The sequence below is a fragment of the Gopherus evgoodei genome, chromosome 2 (genome assembly GCF_007399415.2).
Source record: "Gopherus evgoodei ecotype Sinaloan lineage chromosome 2, rGopEvg1_v1.p, whole genome shotgun sequence".
In the NCBI taxonomy this organism is placed as follows: domain Eukaryota; kingdom Metazoa; phylum Chordata; order Testudines; family Testudinidae; genus Gopherus; species Gopherus evgoodei.
In genome coordinates this window covers 105,809,752-105,826,573 of record NC_044323.1, presented here as the reverse complement: position 1 = coordinate 105,826,573, position 16,822 = coordinate 105,809,752, and the positions used below count along the sequence as shown (strand labels likewise).

Below are 16,822 nucleotides of genomic sequence, written 5' to 3'. Positions count from 1 at the left end.
CTAGATGATCACATTGGTCCCTTCTGACCCTAGAATCTAGGAGTCTGAGTCTGTAAGATAGCACGCATGCCATAGGTTGCCTACCCCTGAAATAGACTCTAATTCATACATTACAATAAAGGGAGAGTGATAAAATTCTTATGGGAGGAGAAGTACGCTTTATTCGACTGCACAGCTTCAGGATTGTGCAAGCTGGGGAAATATAGATGGCTGTAACTGCTTTGGTACTTTCCATCAGGAGTGAATTTTTGAATTCTATAATATGGGGGGAAGTGGGAGACTAGGTTTTGCTAACTTCTTACTAATGGTTAGCATCTAGTCAAAATTCTGAGTAGGGTACAGCTGCCAGCATTAGCTAGCATTTTTTTCAGCAGTTAAACTGCCCTACTTGAAGTCATTGATTTTTTTCTAGCCTGTCAGAGACCACTGTTTGGTAAATGTTGATTTAACATGGTAACTTTTTTTTTTTTTTTCAAGAAAGCATGGACAAAGCTTTATTTATGATGATCCATTTAGTCTTAGAAGGATCTTGCTCTGATATATTTCTGGAATTCAGAGGAAGCTTATGAGGTAAAATCTGAGGTATATGAGGAATCTACCTCCAAAGTGAGGACAGTTCCTCCATACACTCCTTAAACCAGAGGCATGCAAGTAGATTTGGAGTGATTCAACTTGACAATAGTTGGCTCTCTTATCGGGGCTGTCTAATCTGGTATTGAGTGAAAAAGTAGACTTGTTCTCCCAGGCTATTAAATCCTGCCTCAGAATCTTGATCTGCAGACTTGCTTCTCCAAGTTGGTGCATGTACTTGCCACTTCTTATTACTCTTCACTGCTCCATCCGTCTCAAACAGGTTTTTTCAATAATAAGTTGTCAGGCCTTCAGTATGGTTTCTGACTGTTTGTTTGTTCTCTGCAGGTGCTGTGAAGCAGTAGATGTAATTTGAAGAAAAATTGGAGGAACAAATGGCTTTAGCTGGCTGCCCAGACTCCTTTTACACCATCCTTATCGGATAGTAAGTGTTTAACTGTGTGGTTTTGTTTTAATTTGTTTTGAAACTTTGCACTGTAATTTTGGTGGTGCGGATGTAAAACTGAAGATTTAGTAGCTGCCTAGTAGTATTCTGAATTTGACTGATGGTTGATAGCAGTGACTTCAACATTATCTATGGACCAACCATTCACTAATACATATATACCGCAAGCAAAGATGAGGGCTATTTTCAGCTAATTGAATAGGCAATACAGATGGCTAAGGACCCTTTTGACCCTCAGATCTACTTATTCATTCTGCTAGGTCACACCTCTTTCTGGCAGAGTGACAGGCAACAGCACCCATGGAATGTGGAAATTTCTGTTTCAGCAAAAATATTTTTTTTCAGCAGACCAGAGTCTGCTGAATATTAAATAGAAACAGGAAGTGTTGTGATTACCACAAATGAGATCACTGGTCCATTTAGTCCAGTATCTAATGGTGGCCCAGGCTAGATGCTTCAGCAGAACGTGTAAAACCCTGTAACAGAGAACTAAACAAAAACGTGTATATTTTTGTTTGTTTGCTCGCTCCTATCCCTATACAGTTAGTGGCCATCTTATGATTCATTTTTACTGTAGCTAGTGTAATGTAACTGCAGATTAGTTCTCTAGAACCATGACTGTATTTGTTCAGTGCTTAGCACAACAGGACCTGACTACAGAGCCTAAATGCCCAGGGACATAGATATGAAATAAAAGTAGTCATAGAGTGTCTAATCCTCTATGTCAACTGTCATATATTTTTTCATCAGTGACTTTCACATTTCAGTGACGCAGCATTTTTCACCAAATGGTGCATTGGATTAACCTTTTTCTTGTCTTTACCATTAAATCAAACTATCCTCCTCATGATGCAAAGTCCAGCAGTGCCGAAGGCCATGGCTCTCCCAAGCTCCCCCAATGCAACATACAAACAGCTCTTAAGATAGTGCCTCTGTTCAGAGAGATCTACTTCATTTTGGTCTCATCAACTCAGTTAAACCAATTTGAATTCCTTCTCTTTGCAAGTTTTAGTTTTTCCTGCTTTGTGATGGAACTTAGCTAGTGGCATAAATAACTGACCCGTCATGGGCCAACCGTGCTAAAACGAGGAGTTTATACTGCTTGAGCAAAAGGAGAAACTTCTTTAGGAGTCTGCTACAGCGGCAAGCTATCTCATGTGAACTAGCCAAAAGATGGAGGCGAATACACATGCTAGCATGGGTTACGCATTTGCTGCTTAGGAATCTTCCTCCTAAAATTGGTTTAATGAGTTAATTTACATTTTCTATTTCAGTGGAGAGAGAAGGTTCACTCATTCCAGGAAGCTTGAGTCTTCATTCCATTGGCTCAGCCGTCTATCGGTCCATTTTGGATACTGTATTTAGACAGACCTCTGCCTGAGTTTTGAGAGTAACTGCAGTATTTCCAGTACCATGCATTCAAAAGGGCCTCCAAAAAAATCCTCAAATTTGTCCAAGGAGTGGATGAAGGTTTTTTCTTTGCATTTTGGTTTGAGCTGTTAGAATGCACTTTTAAGTTTTTCTTGACAACTGTTAGGACTAGAAACTAAAATGAAAGCTGAGATTCCCTTGTAGTCACTTGGCTCCAGGACTGGAGTTCTAAGAAAAACAGCAAATATTGTGAGTCTCTTGTGATAAAATCCCTGGAGTTAGCAATACTGGCATTTTATAATCCACCTCTTCTGCAGCCTGCTATATACTTACACGTGCCACGTCCTTCCCTCTCTTCCCACAAAACCTGTAGATACTCTGCTTTTGTTCTAGGAAACTAGCTGACTAAAAAGCTTCATAACAATTGCATGAGGGCTGCAGGAATAGTAAACACTGCTGTGGGTTGGATCCTCTGCATCTACTGGCGAACTGGTCTCCAGAGAAGGGAGTGAGAGAGTGCACTGTTTAATTTTACACAGTATTTCCTGGCACAAATATTTACCGTGTGCTAGCATTCTTGAAATGAGTGCTTGAACCTATTACAAAGACTGGCTTTGGAAAATCTCTCTCAACTAAAATGTCTGCTGTGAGGAATTAAATTAGCTTTGGGAGGAAAAAACTATTTTCCCCTTCCCCCACCCCCAATAAGCTTGATCAGATTAAATTTGACTTGCAAAATTGGCTGCTGAGCCAGCATTGTCTTGGTTAAAGGCCAGAAGGATATAAATTCTAAGTTATGGTGTGAAGTGCTGTTGTTGTGGTCTTCTTTGTTTATACATCTGCTGTGGACTTTTAAAACAAAATGTAAGTCAGAACTAAAACTTTCAAAGACTCATAACTCTTCATTTGATATTGTTGGTACTTCAAGGTTTAGATTGAGTAGATCATTCAAACTGAAATCACAGGTTACATTATACCTTATTTCAAAAGGCTAAAAATGGAGCAGAGGAAAGCCTCCTAGAGTACATTCACTCATTGGGGAATTCCAACCAGAAATCTGTTCACCTTTCAAGCAAACAAGAAATGCACCACATATTGCTTCAGAGAAATCCTAGGTCACCATTCCCAGCTCAATGCTCTGCTTCATCCTTAGATGGAAGGCATAAATGAATTGATCCAACCTCTACCGCTGCTGCCACAAGTTCTACACAAAATCTGACAGGAGAGAGCACTGGTTATCCTGATCTTCCCCTTCTGACATAGACGTTTTTCATTTCCCAACCTCTTATGTATGTCATCCTGACTATATCAATCATCCTCCCAACTTTTTCCAAGCTCCTGACCCAGTGAAATGGCAGGATCAAGTACCCTGATCCGCTTCAGCTCCACCTCAGGGCTTAGAATTTGGATGGGTATCGTCCTTTGAATGTTCATGCTTCACAGAAGTGTGAGACATCCTTATTCATAGTAGAAAGGACTCTACTAGAAGATGTTGCCTGCCTTTTTTGGGCACATCAAAGAGGAATTCCCCCAGAAACTGTAGATATTCCTCTCATGTTGGACTACATCTTCTCTTTTGAAGACATCAGGCTTGTCCATCAGCTCCTTGTGAGTCCTGGGTGGCAATCCATGCATACCATCCACCTTCCCAGAGCAGCTTGGTCTTCGCACATCCACTGACCAATAGATTCTGGAATCTTGCACCCTCCTCCTACTTAAGTACTGCTTGAAAATCACTTGACAGTGGAATGCAATAGGGACCATCATTCAAAGAAGAGGAGGAAGTTACTTACCTGTAACTGGAAGTTCTTCGGGATATATGGTCCCTCTCTGTATTCCACTACCCACCCTCCTTTTCCTCTCCTCCTTCAGAGTTTATCTGATTCATTGTGGTGAAGGAAATGGAGAGGCAGTTGGTCTGCCCTGCTGTTTATCCCCTTGGATGGAGGCCTGAGGTGAGCCAGGGCTCATGCACAGACCAACAAATGCTACTTTCAAATTCTCCAGCTCTGGAGACATGGTGCACATGCATAATCAACAGTGGAATACAGATAGGGACCACACATCTCGAAGAACCTCTAGTTACAGGTAATAATCTCCTCTTACCTACAGCATGACACAACCTTTAAGCTAACTCCTCCCCCACCTCTTTCTTCCTTTACCTGTTCAGATTGGCAACCAGAAGCAGTAATTGAACCAGATCTTTATTTTTTTAAGTAGGCTTTAGGTCTCTCACCAACTTCCATGCTAGTTTTAGAATGTTTGTTTGCTGCTTTAGAAGCCGTTTTTAAGATCCTACTTACATGAGGCTTTTTCTTTACTGTATCAGGAACTTCCATGTAAGTCTGAGTGCATTCCCCAGGAAATTATCTCTAGCCTTGTGGGGAAAAAAATCAGTATTGCCTTTCAGTGATTTTCAGTGGTCCTTTCCAATTCTCTGACTCTTCAGTAAAAATCCAGCAGTGAGAATTGGCAGGGTTTGTCTTGAGTTCCTGGAAATTCAGAACATAGTTCCAGAATTTCTCAGAAAAAGGGATGACTTTGTTTCCATTCTTTTGCAATCTGGTTACAGCAGCATTTATGCACGGGGACTTGAACTCTTAGAAAAGATTTAATTTCTTAACTGTTGATTGCATACATAGTTCAAGTTCCAGTGACCTGCCCAATGTCTATTTCTGTATGCCCTAGTTCAAACAAACTTATTTAGGGAAGTCCTATGGCTTGCCTTTTATATAGGAGGTCAGACTATATGACCACAAGGATGCCTTCTGGCCTCACCTTTTGAATCTTAATCCCTTTTCAGTATCTCAGTTTTTGGAATCTAAAATTGTAAACACACAAGTAGGAGTCTGACAGTCAAGGTTGCTTATCCCCCATCCACCACTATACTAATGCAAAGGAGGGGGACAAACTTCTTTAACGTATTTAGTAGTGTTTATTTCCATTTGTCTTAGTGGGAATACTTGTTTGAGCTATTTTCAATGACTAATTCAACATGAAATGGAATACAAATGCTTGGAAAAATGTTGAGCTTTCTTCCTTACTTTCCCTACATGTGCCTAATTTTTTTTCTTTTGATTTAAATCAGTGTTTCCCTGACTTCTGATTTAAATCTTGATTAAAATCAGTGACTTAAATTATTTTGATTAAATCAGTCCACCCCTGGTCTATAGTCATTTTAAACTAGTGAGAGAGGGAGGGAGAGAATTCACCACTGGTATAAATGGATTCAGCTCCACTGATGCCTATCAAGCTGCATTGTCTTAAGCTAGGGGAGAATTTGGCAATAGATCTTTCAGAATGCAGTGTGAAGTATCCACTCTTTTTTGGTTATAAGGGTCATACCAAAATTGCTTCTATTGACTTAGGTGTACTTTTATTTTATTTGTGGATTGACTAGGTTTGGTTTGTGAGGGGTGAGATAATGTCCCAATGAACTGTTAATTTTAGCAGAAAATCCAATTTGCTTATATTCATAATACAAAATGACCTCTGCCTTATCAGAAGCCTCATCTATCAAACTCCAAGTGCCTCCATGCAAACATACTCCATCTATACACTGGAAAAACACCAAATAGTGGCACGTGGAAAATGTGGCGAGAGTGAAATCAAATTTGTTATGAAAGTAAACAAGTTTGACTGTTTCTATATTAAATGAAAACACCCTTTGAAAAATTGTTTAAAAGTGCCACCAACTTTCTAGTGTACTGTAACAAAGTGTCAACCAGGATGGCATTTCTCTATAACTTTGGCCTGATTTACTACAAAGTACACAGAGCTGTAGGAGAGGGCATGTATGTTTGGCACTCGTGACCTATGTCTGATATCAGCTGCAATTTGTGCTATTTGTAGGTAGTGTAATTAACTGTTGTCATACAAAGACTATGGAAAACTATTCTCCAAACTCTTCTAAATTTAGATTTGAATAAACGCTGTTGGATTTCCTAATGTTCTGCAGGCTTAATGTATAAACTACAATCTAGTACAGAACTTGGGATGTAGTTCAGCTTTTCATGCTACAAAAGATGATGCATGGCAACCAGAGAGCACAAGTACGCTTTACCATGCTGAGCCTCACTGAATGGAAAACACAGAGGATCTGAATTGCATCATTCTTCTACATACATTATGAAAAAACAATAATGTTGAAATAGCACTCCTGACAGTGCAGGAAAAGTCATCAGCTTTCTCATATGTGGCATCAATAAGCAGATTTTTCATCTTTGAGTGATGGTCCCTATGCGTATTCACGTGCGCCAAGGTCCAGAAGTTTTTCAGAGCAATGTACACGGGCTTGTACATGTGCAGTAGCTCTCCTTGTGCTCCCGACTAAGGTTATAAGAGGCAGTGCAGATCAACATCTTTCCAGTTCCTTCTTAGGGCGGCATGGCTGGAGTCAGAATCATGTCCTCCTTCACTTTGTTGTATAACCTATATAAAAAAATTGTAAACAGTTTTATATTCTTAGATTAATAGTTAGTAGTTAGAAGAAATACTCTCTGCTGTACTTTGTCCCCCAGTTGAGGAACCCCTCTCCCAGCTCTGGGACTATGCCCGGAGTCCCTAGATTCAAGAATTGCATCTCTTGCCCTTGATTCTTCTCCATCAGTGACAAACATCAACACTGACTGTACTGTCTGGGTGAGATGCATATCTCTGTCAAGTGCAGCATCTGTCTCTCGATTTTCCTTTTTACCTAGAGAGGCCTGGGAGCTTTGCCTACAGAGGCACCTGAGGGAGAAGGCTATGAGGCTCTTCTCCGATCTGGGTCAGGGAGACTCCCTGTATGTTGGCCTAGCAGTGCCCCTCCAAGCATGTGCCTTGGAGTAGAGCCGTCAACATCTAAGCCCAAGGATTCTTCTTTCAGGGCTCCCCATTAGAGTAAAGGACACACAAGCTCTCTCATGAGCACAAGGACAGATCCCTGTTGAGGATCTGCGCATTTCCTCCTCATGCCAGTCGAGGTTGGATGAAACATCATGAGCAGAATCTAAGGAACCAGCTTCGATGAAGACCCCCTGATCCGAGGGCAAGATACATAAGAAGAAAGATTCACCGGTTCCGTTGGTCACCTCGATTCTGAAGTATAAGAATAGATCCTCACTGGTTCAGTCCCAGAGTGGTAGTCTGGACCCATCTTCAGTACAGTATCATCCATCTAAAGACCATCTAGCTGTGCTGATCTAATGGATCCCGTACACTTAACTGAGGAAACTCCTTAGACATCAGGGCAGACCAAGACTTTTTATATAACACCAGAGAATATGTTCCTCCCATATTCAATCTCCACCCACTTCTGGCTTCGCTCTCCTAAGGTATGTCCTTACTCTGGAAGAGGAGCCCACATCACTGTCCCAGGAGCGGTCTCACCTCCAGCCATCCAGCAGGAGTACAAATGGCACTGCCAGTATCAACAGGGCAGTTTTTGGACTCTGATGAATCTGAGGAGATGGCTTTACTGATATCTCCACTGAGGTAATTGAATCCTGATAGACAGTCAAGAGGTTATGCTTGTCATTCCACTGGGTATGACCTGCACTCATCCTCCAGGGATTGCAGGTGTCAATTCCTTTTGTGTTCCTGCAACCAATCAATCCCTCTTTATAGCATTATTGGAATCCATGGGTTCTTCTTCGAGTGCTTGCTCATATCCATTCCAGTTAGGTGTGCGCGCGCCGCGTGCACGTTCGTCGGAGATTTTTACCCTAGCGACACTTGGTGGGCCGGCAGGGCGCCTCCTGGAGTGGCGCCGCTATGATGCCTGATATATACCCCTGCCGGCCCATCCACTCCTCAGTTCCTTCTTACCTCCCATGTCGGTCATTGGAACAGTGGGGCGCGGCTTAGCTGATCTCAACCTCCCTAGCTCTTCGCTCGTTTATATAGTTATTGTGTACATAGTTTGTTTCTATAGTTCTAGTTAGCATTTATATAGTAGTTCTTATTGTAATTGTGTATATAGTTAGAGAGGATCGTGGGGTAGCCCCTTCTCCTCCCCTGGTACCGGGGCCCATGCCCGGTTCACCAGGCTTCAAACCCTATGCGGCCTGTCATCAGCCGATGTCCACAGGAAACCTGCACGACTCCTGTTTAAAGTGCCTGGGTGAATCCCACCTTACAGACAAGTCCCGAATCTGCAAGGCTTTCAAGCCCTGGACAAAGAAAGAGCAGGACATTCGCCTGAAGCAACTTTTGTTGGAGGCAGCTCTAACTCCTCCATCCTCTGCACCGACTCCGACACCGGGGACAAGTGCTCCGTCCGCACCGGAGTGCGCGGTTCCAGTAAAGGCTCCTCGGCACCAGCCTTCACCGGCTCAACTTTCTGGCCGGCACCAATCCCTCTCCCTGAGGAGCAAAAGGCACGAGGCTCCTGCGGCACCTGTATCTACGCCGCAGTCGGAGCGTACATCCAAGGCGGACCGCCCGGCACCATCAACTGCCGCGGCACTGCTTGCCTCCACACTGTTGATTCCGGTCTCACAGGAGCCGTCGAGTCCAGTGCTTACCAGCTCCCCAGCGCACACTGTGGTCGAGCTCGTCGTGCCCTCCACGCCGGAGACCTTCTTCACGGCTTGGGAACTAATTGCTTTGACGGAGCCTGAGCTGCCCCAAGCCCTGGCACCGCCGGTGCGGGTTGTTCAGTCATTGGGCAAGCCTGCCATAATGAGGCCATCTTCGCCGGGCACTATCGAACGCTGCCGGTCCCGATCCAGGTCCCGCGGACACTCTCGGTCACGTCATCGCTCCCGATGCCGGCGCTGCTCTCCGTCCCGGTACCGCTCTCCATCCCGGTACCGGTCGTACTCGCGGCACCACTCGAGATCCTGATCTCCATCGCGGTACTCCCGGCACCGGTCCAGATCCCGGCGCCGCCTTACCTCTTGCAGCCAATCTCGGCACGGAGACGTAAGGCACCAGTCGACCTCCTGGCACCGCGCTAGTTGCAGGTCCCGGTCCTGGCACCGCTACAACTCCCGATACCATTCGCCGGCACTGCGCAGACAAGAGTGCAATGGACGCAGAGACCTGGTCCAGTCAACTTCAGCTCCTCCGTGGCCTTCTCGTCATCCATCCGTCCCCTCCCATGCGGACAGTGCCTCCTACAGGGATTCGGATACGCATGCCCATGGCCCGGACCACGGACCTCATCAGTGGTCCTTTTGGACACCTTGGGCTTATCAAGCCCAAGGCAAGCCGACTGGCCCGTCACGCTCCGGTCACTCAGAGCACCGTGTGCCCGAGGCCACCGTCAGCAGACCTCCCGCTGCTGGCACAGAGGAAACCAGTGCACACGCAGCGGACCTATGTGATCTTCCGGAGATGGAGGTCCCCCCGGACCAGGTGTCAGTGCAGGACCCACTCGTCCCGGGGCTGTCATCCTCCTCTTCCCCGGATTAGGCAGGAGCGGGGACATCACCGTCGGGGCCACCTCCGATTGACCTCCGGTCACACCAGGACCTTCTGCGGCGTGTCGCCCAGAATATCAGCCTTCCAGTAGAGGAGGTTCCAGAGGTGGAGGACCCGGTGATTAGCATCTTGTCCGCAGAGACACCCACCAGAGTGGCTCTCCCCTTCATCCGTTCGAATAGGCTAGAGCAGACACTATCTGGCAATCCCCAGCCTCCATCCCACCCTCAGCCAAGGGGGGTCGAACGGAAGTACATGGTGCCTTCCAAGGGGTATGAGTACCTCTGTGTGCACCCCACTCCCTGTTCATTGGTGGTACAGTCATCAGTGACTGGGAGTGCCACAGCCAACAAGCCACCGCACCTAATCTAGGGAGACCAGGCGCATAGATTTGTTGGGACGGAAAATCTATTCCGCTGGAGGCTCCAACTCCTTGTGGCGAACCAACAAGCCCGCCTGAGCAGATACAATTACAATACCTGGGAGGCGGTAGGGAAGTTTGCTGAGTTGGTTCCGCGCGATTCCCACCAGGAATTTGCAGCACTCCTGGAGGAGGGGAAGAGGGTCGCGAGGACCTACTTACAAGCCTCATTAGACGCCGCCGATTCGGCGGCTAGAACGGTCGCCTCTGGCATAGCCATGCGACGTATATCATGGTTGCAAGTGTCCGTCCTGCCTCCTGAGCTGCAACATACCATACGAGACTTGCCGTTTGATGGACAAGGCTTGTTCTCGCAAAAGACGGACCCCAGACTGCAGAGTCTAAAGGACAACCGAGTAATTATGCGTTCGTTGGGAATTCATATGCCTCAGACTCAAAGACAGTCCTTCCACTCCCAACCTCAGCGCCCTTACCCCCCCGCTTCAGCCAAGACAAGACTTTGCCAGAAGACGAGGTCGTAGCAATCGCAGATGTCAGTCTGGACCTCAAGGGGGTAACAATTCCTGTTCCACCAAACCCACACCGGGACCCAAATCAAACTTTTGAGGGTGCGTCTGAGTGCAGTGTACCAATTGCCTACCCAGATCCCTTTCATTTCTACAACCGCCTTTCCCCGTTCCTTCCTGCGTGATCCTAGTTGACTTCAGATTGTTGGGTCCTACGTATGGTGGAGCTTGGATACCATCTTCAGTTTGTTTCACCCCCTCCCTTCCACCTCCCCCTCCTCGTCCCTCTTCAGGGACCCCTCTCACGAGCAACTCCTCATCCAGGAGGTCCACAGGCTCCTCTCAATCAGAGTTATAGAGGAGGTACTGGAGGAGTTAAGGGGCAAGGGGTTTTATTCCCAATATTTCCTAATTCCCAAGGTGAAAGGGGGCCTCCGGCCTATCCTAGACCTGCGAGGGCTGAACAAATTAATCAAAAAGTTCAAGTTCCGCATGGTATCCCTGGGAACCATCATTCCTTCCCTGGATCCCGGAGATTGGTATGCCGCTCCCGACATGCAGGATGCATATTTCCACATTGCAATTTATCCCCCACACAGGCGGTATCTGCGCTTTGTGGTAAATCATCGACACTACCAGTTTACTATCCTCCCCTTTGGCCACTCCTCAGCTCCTCGTGTCTTCACGAAGTGTATGGCGGTCATCACTGCTTCCCTACGCTGTCGTCGAATACATGTCTTCCCTTACCTCGATGACTGACTGGCTTATCCGAGGGGCCTCCGACCATTATCAAGGACCTGTTTATGTGTCTAGGCTTGATCAACAATTTAGACAAGTCCACTCTGGTGCCAACCTTGCAACGGCCAGTTTACCCCCACACCAGTTTCAGGCCATAGTGTCCCTTGTCCAAAGTCTTCAGAGTTTTCCAACAACCTCTGCTCGCACTTGCCTTGGTCTCCTCGGTCACATGGCTGCATGCACATTCGTCACAAAGCACGCCAGACTGCGAATGCATCCTATACAAATCTGGCTCGTCTCTGTCTATCGCCGGGCAGAGACGCCATAGACATCATTCTGACAGTTCCGCCAAGCATTCTCGGCTCCCCGACTGGTGGCGAACATTATCCTGGGTGTGTGCAGTCTGCCATTCCATCCTTCCCAGCCCTCCACATCCCTAACAACGGACGCGTCCTCCTTGGTGGGGTGCTCACTAGGGCACCTGCGCACCCAAGGCCTTTGGTCGTCCCGAGAGTTGACGCTACACATCAATGTCGAGAGCTGAGAGCAGTCTGGCTGGCATGCCAAGTGTTCCAGCGCCATCTGCAGGACCGTTGTGTTGCAGTATTCATGGACAACACAACGGTCATGTATTACATAAACAAACAAGGAGGGACACAGTCCTCCCCCTTGTGTCAGGAAGCGATCCGATTGTGGGACTTCTGAATAGCCCACTCCATAGACTAGTAGCCTCCTTCCTCCCAGGAGTCTGGAACATGCTCGCAGATCATCTGAGCAGGTCCTTCCTGTCGCACGAGTGGTCCATCCGTCTGGACATTCTCCATTCAGTTTTCCGGAGGTGGGGCTTTCCCCACATAGACCTGTTTGCCTCCAGAGTGAACAAGAAATGTCTGGTGTTCTGCTCCCTACAAGGTCGCTCCCCAGGCTCCCTGTCGGACGCGTTCCTCATTCCGTGGACGGGCCACCCTGTGTTATGCCTTCCCACCGTTTCCTCTCGTCCACCGAGTTTACTCAAGCTCCGCAGGGACAAAGCCCGCATTATCTTGATTGCTCCGGCTTAGCCGAGGCAGCATTAGTACACCAGGGTGCTCGACCTGTCTCTGTCAGGCCCGATTCCCCTGCCACTCTGCCCGGACCTGATCATGCAGGACTTCGGCAGGTTGCACCACCCGGACCTGCAGTCCCTTCATCTGGCAGCATGGCTGCTGGATGGTTGAGCCAATCGGAGTTGCGTTGTTCCGTTGCAGTGCAATAGATGCTGCTGGGAAGCAGAAAGCCCTCCATGTGATCAACATACCTCGCTAAATGGAAGCGCTTCTATCACTGGTGCGCCCAGCAGAACCTTTCTCCACAATCTGTATTAGTCCCCACTATTTTGGACTATTTATGGTCCCTCAAAGACAAGGTCTAGCAGTCTCTTCTCTAAGAGTGCATCTTGCAGCTATTTCCACCTTCCATCCTGGGGAGGCTGGCAGTTCCTTTTTTCCACCCTATAGTTTCCAGATTCCTCAAGGGCTTGGAGCGACTCTATCCCCAGGTCAAACACCCAACCTCTACCTGGGACCTGAACCTCATCTTAACAGGCTCATGGGGGGCCCCCCTTTGAGCCTTTAGCCACATGCTCGCTGCTGTACCTGTCCTGGAACACAGCATTCCTAGTCGCTGTCATCTCGGCTAGACGAGTCTCAGAACTTCGAGGTTTAACTGTGGATCCTCCGTATACAGTGTTCCATAAGGACAAGGTACAGCTGCGACTACACCCGGCCTTCCTCCCTAAGGTCATCTCTGCCTTTCCCATTAATCAGGACATCTTCCTGCCAGTCTTTTTTCCAAAGCCGCACTCATCGCGACGGGAACAGCAGCTGCATACTCTGGATGTCTGCAGGGCTCTCGTTTTTTTACATCAAGAAGACCAAACCCTTCCGGCGTTCACCTCAGCTATTTGTAGCGGTGGCAGAACGTATGAAGGGCATGGTAATCTCTTCCCAACGGATTGCATCTTGGGTGACATCCTGTATTCAGGCATGCTATGACTTGGCTCACGTTCGACTGGCCATCTCACCGCCCACTCTGCTCGGGCTCAAGCCTCATCTGCCGCGTTCTTGGCCCATGTTCCCATACAGGAAATCTGCCGCCACAGCTACCTGGTCTACCATCCACACCTTTGCGTCGCACTATGCATTGGTCCAACAGTCCAGAGACAATGCTGCCTTCGACTCAGCGGTCTTACATTCCGCAACGTCTCGCTCCGACCCCACCGCCTAGGTAGGGCTTGGGAATCACCTAACTGGAATGGATATGAGCAAGCACTCGAAGAAGAAAAGAAAGTTACTCACCTTTGTAACTTGTTCTTTGAGATGTGTTGCTCATATCCATTCCACACCCGCCCTCTTTCCCCACTGTTGGAGTAGCCAGCAAGAAGGAACTGAGGAGCGAATGGGCCGGCAGGGGTATATATCAGGCGCCATAGCGGCACCACTCCAGGGGGCGCCCTGCCGGCCCACCGAGTGTTGCTAGGGTAAAAATCTCCGACGAACATGCACGTGGCGCACGCACACCTAACTGGAATGGATATGAGCAACACAGCTCGAAGAACAAGAGTTACAAGCTGAGTAACCGTCTTATCCTTACGGCAGATGCCTGGGCCCCTTTCACTAGTTGTACTGTTTCTCTCGCCACTCAGTTCCATCGCTGTACAAGAAGAATCTGCAGGTATTGAAGAGCCACCAATCGGAACCATCATCATTTCTGGACGAAAATAGACCAGTCATTCCTTTTCCCCCTTCTCCACTGGATGACCATTGCCAGTACTAGGAGCTGTTACAAAGAGTAACCAGTGACCTACAAATCCCATTTAGAGGAAGTCCAGGGTCCTCAGCACTGACTCCTGGACATCTTGCAACCGCATGGACCGAGTAGGGCGGCTCTTTTAACAATCAATGATGCCATATTAGAACTTACTAGAGCGTATGACGAATCATCCTGTGCCCCAAGACCAAAAGGACCAAGAGATGGTATTTCATTCCTGCAAAAGGGGCTAAATTCTTCTCCCATCCTGCCCCAACTCATTAGTGGTACAGGTGGTGGTTGAAAGGGCTTGGCTTCCTTACCAAAGGGCCATCCCAGCACATGAAGGTCTAAGATACTGTACCTTCTGGGAAGGAAGTGCTTCTCCTTCACAGTCCTGCAATTTTTGTCACTCATTACCAAGCATTGTTAGCAAGATAAGAAGTTAATACCTATTGTAGACTTGTGGAGTTCAGACAATCCTCCCACAGAAGATAGGGCCCAGTTTCAGTCTTTCAGATGAGGGGCAGCTATGACAGAGGTTGCTCTCCAAGCCAGAACAGTGGATGCGCAGACGGTGGTTCCAGAAGTGTTGCCCTGGTCTAGTCACGAGGAGGCATTCCTGACTGCAATTGGCAGCGTTTCCTAGGAGTCTCAAAACACTATCCAGGACCTTTCCTCTTTGGCAAGTCGACTCTCTCTGTAGTGAGAAAATGGCTAGTCTCTGCACTCACTAAAAGACTTGATCAGCTGTGTGTTCCCTGGGGATTATACTCCGTTCCCTCAGGAGGAAACACCAGAAGCAACTCTATAGACAGAGGCCACCCCCCTCAGGACACTTTATTACCAGCACATGGATAGCCACTGCCAAACATCAGCAGATTCAAAAACTGCTTCTAGGCTCCTGCTGCTGCCACAACCTCTATTCTTTCAGCCATCACTCTGGACATATTGGTGAGATCCATGTACCACCACTGATCCCAACTACCTGGCCCGGTTGCCTTCAGGGACCATTTTGCACTCTTTGCTCACAACTGGAACAAGATCACTATGGACAGTTGGGTTCTGGAGATTATCCACCTGGGATACTCCACAGAATTTCTTTCCTTTTCACCTCACAAACCCTGTTCCTAATCTCCCTTCAGAGACCACTCTCATAAGGTAATCCTTAAGATAGATGTGGAATCCCTCTTAAGTCAAGGGGCAATAGAGTATGTCACACTTCATTGCCATGAGAGAGGATTTTACTTCCTGTATTTCCTAATTCTCCAAAAAGACAGGATGGAGACCTGGTGCTTACTCTGAGCAGTGTGATTGTCCAGGTATCTGGACCCCATGAGAGGCCAGGCTACATGTAAACTTACTGAAACTGAGGGCCGTCTGCCTTGTATGCAAGGCCTTCCTTTCACTTATACGCTCATTCCATATTCATATAATGTCGGACAATGTCACCACTGTGGTTTATATAAACAGGTAGGGAGGAGCGAGATCTTATGCCCTCCATCAGGAAGCCATCAAGCTTTGGAACTGGTACATCAGGAACAGCATCATGATACAAGCCACATACGTTTCCCAGTAATCATAATTCCTTGACAGACAAATTAAGCAGAAGCGTCTCAATAGACCATGAGTGGGAGACTCATGACAGCATCCTGAGAGAGATTTATGCAATGGGGTACACCACTATTGGACTGTTTGGGTCCCAAATGGACAGAAAGCTCTTTCTGTATTACTCCAGGGAAGCCATGGCTTGCGATTCCCAAGATTGTTTGCTGATGTCTTGGACTAACCGCTTCAGATGCGCCTTTCCTCCTATTCTCCTGCTTCCACAGGCTGTAGGGAAGAGATGTTGTGACAGAGCCAACATCCATTCTTCTAGCTCCTCACTGGCCCAGACTGTTCTGGCTCACAAAACAATGTCTGTCTGCCCACTAATCAGGATTAGCCATTTCTCCTAACTCAAGATACGGTGGGAGGGGGATGAGACCAAGTACCCCATTCCAGGCTCACTCTATCTCATGGTCTGGTTTTTGGATGGGGACATCGGAAATAGAAGGTTTGGCCTCCATTCTAACCGCAGGAGAAAAGAGTCTACTAGAACCTGCTACCAACCCAAATAGACACTTTTCAGCCTGGGCAGAACTGCATCGACATTCTCCAGATACTGTAAGCCTTCTGGTAGTTCTAGACTATATCTCCTAACCCTAAAGACCTCAGATCTCTCTAGTAGTTTGCTGCGGGTACATCTACCAGCAATTAGCGCCTTCCTCCCTCTGGTGGAAGATGCTCCATCTTTCTCACCCAGCTACAGTACAATTCATGGAAGGCCTGATCTGGACCTTCCCTGCAATGATTAAATTTGTATTTTAAAATCACTTAAAATTTAAGTGGTGTGCTTTTTCTGTTTTAGAGGTGACTAAAGAATTACCCTTTTTCTCCAAGGGTCTGATCTGAATATCATATTGCAGTAAACAGTTTTGCTTCAAAGAAGTTTGGAGAGATGTGACTTCACATGAAGCTCACTAACCCATTGGTTGTGTGTGAAGTAATTTGGCTATTTAAGGAATACCCAGTTCAGATTTTACTGCATTTAAA

The 16,822-nt window shown here is 47.1% G+C and overlaps 1 protein-coding gene across 1 annotated transcript in view; it reads left to right on the top strand.

Annotated features, from left to right (window-relative positions):
- The first annotated feature begins 920 nt into the window (after window positions 1-920).
- Window positions 921-16,822, top strand: part of GRB10 (growth factor receptor bound protein 10) — a 159,944-nt gene continuing 144,042 nt past the window's right edge. The window contains exon 1 of the mRNA XM_030551470.1: window positions 921-1,015. The gene's annotated coding sequence lies outside the window, so the exon portion shown is untranslated. The remainder of the gene's footprint in view (window positions 1,016-16,822) is intronic.